The sequence below is a fragment of the Papio anubis genome, chromosome 8 (genome assembly GCF_008728515.1).
Source record: "Papio anubis isolate 15944 chromosome 8, Panubis1.0, whole genome shotgun sequence".
NCBI classification, from domain to species: domain Eukaryota; kingdom Metazoa; phylum Chordata; class Mammalia; order Primates; family Cercopithecidae; genus Papio; species Papio anubis.
Genome location: NC_044983.1, coordinates 121,316,539 through 121,327,651, shown reverse-complemented (window position 1 = coordinate 121,327,651; position 11,113 = coordinate 121,316,539). Strand labels below are relative to the sequence as shown.

Sequence of the window (11,113 nt, the reverse complement as noted above, 5' to 3'; positions counted from 1 at the left end):
AAACGAAGCCTAAAATATAAACAGATTCATTTTTTAATGTGACTTTTATTATTTACTTAAAAATCTGCAGTCAGAAAACATAAAAAGAACATTCACTAACCAGAGCCAAGTGACTACTCTCCCACAAGTTCTTAACACTTTGCAGTAAATTGTTATAGAAATAACCAACATCACACACACACACACACACACACACACAGAGCACACACATTCTTCCCAGCTTTCTTGCAATTGGTTTGGGATCCATTAGTGACAGATGTTTTTGTAGCCACAAGTAAACAAATTTAGAAAAGAAAATAGAATAACATAGCATTTAAGCATATGACCTCAAACTAGGGAAGCAATAATATACAAAGTAAAGATAGATGATGATGGATAGGTAAATCATAGATAGACGATAAACAGGTGGGTGGATGGATAGATAGATAGATAGATAGATAGATACATACATACATACATACATACATACATAGATTTCAATTAATGGGCATTCAAAAAAATATTAATCACAATATTCACTCAGAATATTTAACTGTAGAAAGGTTATATTCCAAGGCCATCAACAGGCCAATGCAGGTCTGCAAATGTTTATCTCTGACAAGATGAGTACTGAAATTGAGAGTAAGTCTTTAGAAACTTTTATAGACGTTTGGCAAAGAAATTTCAGGTCTGTTGAATCTAATGATAAAAAAAGAGCTGCATTTTATGCCTTTTTAATAATTTTTGTAGTAATTGATTTTTATTCTATTTTATGAAACAATCAGCATTAGAAATTTAAAAAAATAAAATTATCCTTTTCCCACAGGTAGTTTGAGAAGCTTGGAATAAAATTATATTTGGTCTTGGGGAAACTAGGGATTCTTCCTTCTGTTGTGGTTATACAAAACATACATTTAACGGGCCTATCATTTTATTTTTGCGGAGATTGTAATTGCTCACTATCAATGTAAGATAAATTACAGGAGGTGAGTGAACTGAGAGAAAGGAAAAAATACCTTCCTGTTTAGTAGTTACAAGTTAGAACTGTAGGCACAGTGTAACATTAGGAAATACAGCTGCTGACACACCAGTAGTTTGCCCTTTTGTACAAATAGTCCTGAGGTTATTATTATTTTTTGTATCTATACAGTTTTTCAAAACTCTATTGTGGACTTTATTCTGTTATTCATAGACATGACAAGATAACTTGTCCCATTAACTTCTGGGCTAAAGCTACCTTTTAGACTAAAGGACAAGGAAAATGTAAGCATCCCTTTTAGGTTTTGGGGAATTCGTGATATCTGTGACATTAGCCTCACTTTGTTTTTGGTGGCACTTTTCATGTGCTGTGGTTTGCTGTCCATGCAGGGCAAAGCTGAGCTGGATGTATGTAAGCAAAAGGTGCCCAAGAGTATAAAGAACTAAAATCTTTATGCAAAAACAAAAGAAGATGTAAACCTCAAGCGTACCTCCACCCATTTACACTTCTTAGCTCCAAACCACAAAGAGAACAAAAAGGTACTTTCTCAGACTTGTTTTTTTGTCACGTTTTTTGAGAAAAGTCATGGTTAACTCTTAAATGTACTGTCCTGGCCTTACTCTTAGATGTTGATCTTTTCAAAAAATTGATAACAGTTGACTGCTCTTAGAGAGCATCTACCTGGCCCCCCCAAACCATATCCCTGTTTCTTGGTCCACTGGTCCTATGACCAGCCTTGAACTACGGTACCTGTAATGTACAAAATCTTTGCAAATTGCCAGATGTCAAGGCTATTTCACATTTAGACCAACCTTCATGCTAGCAACACATACTTTTTTTTTTTTTCTCACCTCTGTAACCTCTAAGAAGTTTTTGTAAAATTAGGGCACAGTCCGTTTTGCTGCCAGGCAGTTGTCTCTCCAGAATTCCTTCACGTGGACTGTGTCTATGGGTGAAAGTATATGGCTAATGTGAAATTCAATGCCGCAGATAACACTTACCTTGAAAAGGAACTCAGAATGGAAGTGATATTAACATGCCCTCTAGGTGTTAAATAGAACAGCTGGAAAACAGTTTAAATTATCATTGACTGAGCCCCATTTTCGAACCCCATTTTCCATTGATCTGGAGCCGGCGTGTCCATTAAGGTTGTTGGAAGGACCTAAGAACACCTGTAGCCAGATTTGCTAAAATTGACATCATCTGCTAACAGAGGGTAGGCCAAGAGGCTGCCTAGATTCCTGTTCCTCAAAGAGTAGAAGTACTCTGCTAATTTTAAAACAGAAAAACTTAGGAGGGAAAATATGAAGAGTCCTAAAACCCCATGTTGCTTTGTTTTGTTTTGTTCTGTTTTTTGAGATGGAGCCTTGCTCTGTTACCCAGGCTGGAGTGCAGTGGCACAATCTCTCCTCACTGCAACTTCTGCCTCCTGGGCTCAAGCAATTCTCCTGCTTCAGCCTCCCAAGTAGCTGGGACTACAGGCACCCACCACCATGCCCAGCTAATTTTTTTTTTTTTTTTTTTTTTTTTTTTTTTTTTGTATTTTTAGTAGAAACAGGGTTTCACCACATTGGCCAGGCTAGTCTCTAGCTCCTGACCTCAGGTGATCTGCCCACCTCAGCCTCCCAAAGTGCTGGAATTACAGGCATGAGCCACTGCAACTGACCCTAAAAACCCATATTAATGTTAATATGTTCAAGGATAAGGAAAATTAGATGAGTTACAGTTATCTTTCAAATCAGTTTAAAAGAGGAAGAGTTTAAAAGCATCTATTACACATAAAATACATAATAGAACATAAAAGAACTCTAGGAATAGCAACAGTAAACTTGTCAGATAAAAAGGAAAATCCAACATGTGTCAGAAATAACCATTTATTGTGGACATCGTAGTGGTTTCTATTAAAAAAGATCTCCTCTAAATTTCAAAATAAAACACAATAAATTGTAGCCTACAAAGATATGTTTACAAAGAAAAAAACAAGCACACAATACAAAGTAGTAGTATTAATTGAGTAATCACCCAGCAAAAAGAATATTAATTTATGCTATTACTATTACTAAGGAAATGCTAACACAATAAACTCACCGTCAAACTAAAATACATACTAAATAAATATTTAAAGCCATTAGAAGAGAGAAGGAAGACAACAACACAAAATCACAAATAAAACAAGGAAAAGATAAAATAAAATAAATTTTTGATAAAATAGCAGTAATATTAAGAGTACTTTGGAAAAAAATAGTGAAATTTATGCATTTGAATTTAAACAATTTATCAAACACTGAGAAATATGTTAATAAAATTTGGAATAAAAAACTAAGAAACCCAGCAATTTAGTTGTGTTTATATAACATTTGTTATTTTATTCAATCTTCAATGATTTAAACCAGTGTCCAAATCTCCTAGGAAATTGAGACCTTCAGTGGGATGGAGGGTAGGTCCTGTTCATGTTTCAGTTACCTATATAATAAGTGTTCTGTAAATGTTTTTAAATGAAAGAGAATGTTGAGAGAGTTCTAGGTTATAGGAAAAGAAAAAGAGATTTAAAACAATACAAAAAGTAAATAATTACTTAAAAATAAAACTACCTTACTTTGGCATATTTACTGGACAATTTTTCCAAACACTGAAAGAGGAGAGAGAGAGAGAGAGAAAGAGAGAGAGAGAGGTGAAAATTATAACAGAAGACACTGATTTATCAATGCTTGTGAGTAATAAAATTATGACACTAGAAAATAGGATAAAAGTAAATACTAAAACAAATTAAGCTCTTTTTGTTGTAGAATCTAAGGAAACCCCAAGCACTGCAGTTAAATTCTTAAATACTAGTGACAGCTAGAGTGTGAAATGAATGGATTCCATTTCTGGCAGCAAAAACTGAGTACCTACAAGTCAATGCATTAAGAAAGAGATGCTTTTTAAACACACACATACCCCACCCTAAATGTACAAGAACACACCCATCAGTGGAGAGGGAAAGCCTCCATGAGATTGAAAAGGCTTTAAAATACCTACATTATTCTAAGTAGCAACCCATGTCAGTGGTATTATTTCTGAGTCCTGTCAACCCCCATCCACACTCCATCTTAACTTCCACCACTAGATTGAATTATCCTAAAATAGAAACCCCATGATACATCCAAAGGTCTAAAACCTCTTCATCCCCCAAACTCCACCCTTGCCATAGCACAGAAAAGATCAAATTCCAAAGTCATACAAGTGGCCCCATCCATTCTTGATGTATCTCTACTTACTTTTTAAGAAATTCGTAATTATTTAGTTTTTGTTGTTATTTATGGCAGTAAGAACATTTACCATAGGACCTGTCCTTTTAACAAATTTGTAAGTGTACAGTATCGTTAACCATAGGCATGATATTGTACAGCCAATCTCTAGAACATACTTTTCTTGCATAATTGAAACTTCATATATATTGAACAATAACTCCCCATTTCATCCTCCTCCCAGCCCCTGGAAGCCACCTTTCCACTCTCTGCTTCTATGAGATTATTTTAGGTATTCGTGTAAGTCAAATCATACTGTATCTTTCCTTCTGTGACTGGTTTATTTCATTTAGCAAAATGTCCTTCAGGTTCACCCATGTTGTTTCACTTACTTTTTATATTCATTTTCTGTTATCCTCAAAGTTGCTCATTTATTGACCTCCAATGTCTATGTCATAGGCTCCCCAACCCTGCACTTTTTTATTTGTGTGCCTTTTCATGAAGCTTTTCTACATTTTTGCAATTTAGATTACTTATCCTTTCATCACAGAGCATTTAGTCTTGTATACTGCCATTTATTGAAACTTTATACTTCATTTTGACATTTCTTGTTGGCTTTGTTTATACTGCAATTTACGAGTCTGTGTGTTTCTGTCTAAAGTTTCCAATTAGGTTAAACACATATCTTACACCATATTTATATCTCTCATAGTATTTAGTACAGTCTCTTACACGTAGTAATTGTGCAGTAAATATGGTTTAATCAATTGAATGGTTGTAAACTCCTTGAGGGAACATTTTATTTGGTTTACTATCCCCAAAGCCTGGGAAGTACTTGACATGTAGTAAATGCTCAGTAAATATTGTGTTGTGCGTGAGGAGAAACCAAGGAAATTCGATGATTCTGCTAAGACCACACATTGCTGAATACAGGGGTCAATTCTCAGTTCTCTTCTTACTTGACCTAAATGCTTTTGATCCAGCTGATGACTTCTTCCTACTAAAAATGCTTCCTTTGCTAGATTTCCAGCATATTCCTTGTCTTGGTTTTTCTCCTGTGTCACTGACTGTTCCTTCTCAGTCTAATTTGCCAACTTTTTGTCTTCTCCCAGTTGCTTTCTCTGCAATGTGTTAGGGGTCAGTCAGTCTTCTTCTCTTCTCTTAACTACATTCACTCCCTAGGGGATCTCATTAGTTCATGACTTTAAAAATCCCACGTGTTGCTGACTCCTGTATTTACACCTTCAACCTTGACACCTTTGCCAGCTCCAAAGCTATGGTGTCCTATTGCCTACTTGATGTTTCTACTGAGATGGCCAACAGTGTTTCTAATGAATATACCCCTGGTCTGCCTCCTTGAGCCTGCCCTCCAACAGTATTCTCCATCTCAGTTCAAAATGGAAACATCCTTTTCTAGTATCTGAAACATTATTGGCAATCTCATTCTCTTATGTCTCAATCCATGAGGAAATACTGTTGTGCTCTACTTTCAAAATATTTACAGACAGCAACACCTTCTCACCTCCCACCCCTCTACCTGTCCAACCTGAAACATAAATACCAGCAAGGTGTTATTTACCTTGTTTACCTGAATTTTTACCAAAGTATCCACAGTTTATTCCCCACATGGCAGCCAGAGGGGTCCTTTTAGAATGGAAGTCAGATCATGTCACTCCTCTTTCATAACCCCAGAACAGTTCTCGCTTTCACTCAAAGCAAAACTCAATGTTGTTACAAGAAAATATCCAATTGAACTTCCCAAGTCCTCTCTGACTTCATCTCCTGCTAATTTCCCTCTTGCTCACATTCCTCTAGCTACCATGTTCCTCTTTTCGTTTATTTTAGTCATCTATTGTTCCATAACAAGCCACCCCAGAATTCAGTGGCTTAAAAGGATTTGTTGTGTTCTCTATTGGGTCTGTGGATTGACTGACTTCAACTTGGGCATTTGTGCTTTAAGACTTCTTGTGTGGTTACAGTCCAGTGTCAGCTAAGTCTCAAGTCATCTGAAGGATCCATGGGCTGACGTCCACAGTAGCTTGATCACTCCAGTGACTGACAGTTGATGCTGAGAGCTGAGCTGGGATTGTGGACCAGAGTACCTACATGCCTCTGGCCATGGCCTTTCCACATGCCTTGGGCTTCTCATAGCACAGCAACTATGGCATTCAGTGTTCTGAGGGTCAGAGTCCCAAGAGCAAGTGTTATAGGAGGCAGGAAGTAGAAGTTACCAAGCCAGTTAAAGACTATGCTTAGAACTGGCCCATCAACACTTCTACCATATTCTACTGGTTAAAGCAGTTACCAGACCTGCCAGAATTTGAGAGCATGGAGTAATAAACTCCACTTCCTCATGGTAACATGGCAACATCGCATTGCAAAGGAGTAGGTGGAATAGAAGATATTATCAGGGAAGTCTTTGGGAAATACAGTCCATCATCCTATTCTTTAAACACAACAGCTGCACTCTCACCTCAGTACTTGCACTAGCCTTTCCCTCTGCCTAGAATGCCTTTCTCTTGATATAAGTATGTTTTGCTTCCTCACAGCTTTCCAGTCTTTGCTCTCTCACTTACTTCAACTCTGCTATTATGTCACCTTCTCGATGAGCTCTTCCTGGACCACTCTACTGAACATGACACATAAACAGTCTCCTTGGTGACCAAGGGCTCACCATTACCCATGAACTTTGGCTTGACCGAACTTCAGCAAGACTTCTCCCCTCCCTGCAGGTCCCTACGTTTTGACTTGCCCTCAAGTTTACATAAGCACTAAGCACCTCAGGTGCAGAATATCCTCCTCAACACTCATTCCGAGAATCAGCCAACCACAAAGAAAAACAATTTCTCTGCTGAAGCAACCTGATTTTGCCACCTTCTTACACTGCCCTCTTGCCTTTTGCCCCAACAAACTTCCCTGCCAGTTTTACCTCTCCCCCTCTCCAAAAGATATGTCCCCTTCTGTTTGATTTTGAGACACTTGAGATTTCTGAGATGGAAGTGTTCTCCCTGCTGTTTAAGTTTCCATTTACCTAAGTCTGCATTGATTTTGATTGAACACCTAGCACTCTCAATACTGTTTACCCTACCCCCGTTTTTCACATTACACATTACCTTTTACATACTACATGTCGTCTCTATTTAACTTCAACTATTTATTATGTTTATTATCTCTCGCCTTCCATTAGGATATAAACTGCCTGAGAGCAGGATGCCTTTCTGTTTCATCTACTGAATTCCCTTCACCTACTACAAACATGATAAGTACTCAAAAAGCCCTTGTGAATCTAATGGATAAACTTATTCTTACCTGTGATGTGATAAGAGCAGGTTTCGTCTAATACATAGATACAGAATAAAGAAATATTTGTTACTGGTTCTGCCAGGATCTCATTCTCCACTCCAGTTAACTGAATCTCTGACATGTTCCTTGAGCTTGTTTTAAATTCTTGTTTTAATCATCTAACTCCTGTAATACTGTCCTGTTCTTTTTAGCCCTTCCTAACTTCCTTTCCTCTGCCCTTCAACTCAGCTCAGAAACTGGGGCCTCATGATTTGTGGACAGTTGTTCCTGATGCTGTTAACCCACAGGCTTTTCAATCATTTCCTCTGAGTAGATTCCAGTGCTTTTCTGTTGAACTCAGATCCCAGCTGTACCAGCCACCTGTCTAGCCCTTCCCTATCAGATCCCAGGTATACCAGCCATCTGTCCACCCCAGCTTTCCCTCCTTCCTTGGGCAGGTACCATTCCTGTTTCTGACACCTCCAATCATCCATGTCCTACGTTAGTGAACAAAGTGCCTTATAACCACATCCTAGACAGAAGAAAAGAAGTATCATTGCTTCACGATCATGCATAGGTAATATTTGTGGAGTGAATTTGTGTCAAAAACATCTGGAGGCACAGTGGTTTAACATTCTAAGTTATTCCCCTATTCCAAGGACTTTGGCAAAGGGAGGGGAAAGAATCAAAAGTTTTATGATGATTATAATGAGTTTCAGGTCATGACCACATAATTCACCTTGTTATTACACACTTCTGATCCTTTAAGTAAAATACCAGAGCCCCAGTAAAACGAATGAGATACCAGTGCCTAAGGATTTCACCCAAGCATCGCTAATTAAGGGTTATCTTCAAATGCATTCAAGCTACACAAGTCTCTTGAGTTTGCATAATTGAGCTGGAAATCAGTTGAAGGAAATTTATGGGATTTTTAGCCCAGGAGAGAAAGCAAGAAAGTTGGGAAACTCAAAACCATGGGGAAACAAAACAAACACACACACACACACAAAAAAAAAACTTCCTTCACATTGAAAAATGAAGGTTTTGTTTCTGACAATTTTTTTGATGTTAAAAAAAAAAGATGTATAAAAGATATATCTTTTATATCCTCTTTGTCTTGTTTTCCAATTTTTAGACCTCCAAATGAGGTAGAGGGTGAAAGAAAGAGCCTAAGAATCCAAGTCCTAAGTCTTGGGTTATACCTTCCCCTATTCAATATCTGAGTCTCATACGTGAAATATAAATAAAAATTACTGTATCTACTCCATGGAGGATAATGTGGATTAAACAAGAGGATGAATTGAAAATACAACAAGTCCTCAATGTCATCCACAGGTTCTTGAAAACTGTGACTTTAAGTGAAAGGATTTATAACAAAATAGGCTCATTGATACAAGCAAAGTTAAGTTCCTACAGCATATTGTTGGTCACAGAAACATCACCGAACTTCTAAACAAAAACCAAAGCACTTCTAATGGTAAACATTGAAACAAATGTGAGCACTCTCTCGCTCTCTCTGTCTCATATATACTTTATATATATATATATATTTTAAAAATATATGAAAATTATTTTATATATATAATCTTCCATATATGTGAAAAATCTTTCTCATATATACATATAGTCTTTCATATATATATATATGAAAGATTAACAAAAACAAGATAATTATTTACCCGATTATTTCAGTTCAGGGTCATGGGTGGCTGGAGCCTATCCCAGCACTTGTGACCTGGACATAGAAGTTCATGGTGGCCTGCAAGCTTGTTTGGAATTAGAATATGGAGCTGATCCCATTGTTGGCCTCAAGGGAACCTTGGATAGCCTTGCGAGTGAGGAGGCAACAATGAAAGTGGAAAGTTGGGGCTCTAGAAAGCTCAAGGCTCTCTATTGGAACAAAGAGAGCAGAGGGATGAGATGTTATGAATTAAATAGGATGGAGATATGATGGTAACTTTGACAGCATGGCCTGTTGTATTTCAAAGAACAAAGAGCCTTCTAAACCTTTGCACAGAAACACAATCAAAGGGTTTAAGCAGCAAGGGTTTTTTCTCTGTATAATAAGTATACAAAGGTTATACAATTGACAACACAATCTCTATAAAAAGCTTTTTTAGCCACTCCCATCTTCAGTCTCTTCTATGAACTGTCTACATTATTTGCCCAACCATTAATTTTTTACAAAACTTCCTTAATTTTTTCCATTTAAAAAATTTGAGTTGTCATTTAATTTTACATGTAACTTTGCCTGACCTTTATCTATGTTTTGAGCAACTTGAGCACTGGAAATTTGTTTATTTTGTAACCTCCAGAGTATGGAGGATGATTATTTTCCCTAAAATCGTAGCACTTGTGATTTTAAATTCTATCCGCTGGATGAATCAATACAAGTGAATAGAAGATAGAATAATACTTCATCTACAAGAATTCACTGCACTAGCAGTCTTATCTATTAGAAATACGTGAAAGAATCAATGAGTAAGAAAAAAAAGCTTTCAAATAACCGAAATAAATGTTACTAAATCATTTTTGCCATCTTAAATGAGTATTAAATAAGTAAAGGCAAAACCTAAGATGATTACATCTAGGAATTATTTTACAATATGACACAGGAATTAAGTATAGCATCAATAACCTTTGACCAAGTGAAACAGGCTTTTTTAAAGATAACATAAACTTGTATTATTTTTTCATCCAAACCCTAGCAGCCTAATCCCCTCTCCTTGCTATAGAGAGAAGCCATTCTCAGATAACAAGAGCTTAAGCAAAGTAATTTTTACAGAGTATACTTTGAAGGAGGGAAAAAAGTCCTTTAAATTTCAGCATTTTTATGGATGAATGCAATAGGCAATAGAAACAAAAATAGCTTTTGTAAAAGTGCAATAAATGAAAGCTGTTCATAATTGGTGTTCTATAAGGAATTACAAATGAAGAATTTGAGAAGTCTCTGGAGTTACACTTTCCACACAGATACAAGGTAGTGACTTATCTGAAACAGAATTATTTGGCACACCTGGCATGGACAAGCATGAACCACAGAAGAGATTCAGCAAAATGTGTAAAATCAGACATGAATTAGTAAGAACATCTAATCAAGCACAAGAGAGCAGTATTACCCAGAATATGTTACTAAAGTACTCACTGTCACCTGAGTGGGCTCAGACGGGAGGCATCGACCTATTAGAGATTTATCAGGATATCATTTCACTGTGAGATGATGACATTGTGCTTAAGTAAACCAATTAGTAAGTCATTCACAGTTGATCTTATGTATTAAATTAGTCATTTGTAACTAGTTCTTTATGTTATCTTTAAAAAACGTCAAGTAAAAAGCACTGTTCAGATATTGTTAGAAAGAGGTTTTATATAGCAATTGCAGGCACAACTTAGTTGCTCGAAATGATGGAAGCTCACAAATGGCAAAAAAGATGATTTAATAATTTTTTCTTCAAAATGTATAAACAGAAATAAATCACAATTAGATAGGCAAAGAAAAGTTACATTAAAAACCTAAAAGATGGCCCTGGCAAAAATAAAATAAGCACACTTTGGAAATTTAAAAATATGCATTTTAAAACCTAAACTTCCAGAACCCACCTGGTTATGTCAATATTAACAACTTAAATAAGATTAAATTAAAAAG

At 36.5% G+C, this 11,113-nt stretch overlaps 1 pseudogene across 1 annotated transcript in view; it reads left to right on the top strand.

Annotated features, from left to right (window-relative positions):
• Nucleotides 1–11,113, top strand: part of LOC103887109 — a 56,785-nt pseudogene that overhangs the window by 36,368 nt on the left and 9,304 nt on the right. The window lies entirely within an intron of this gene.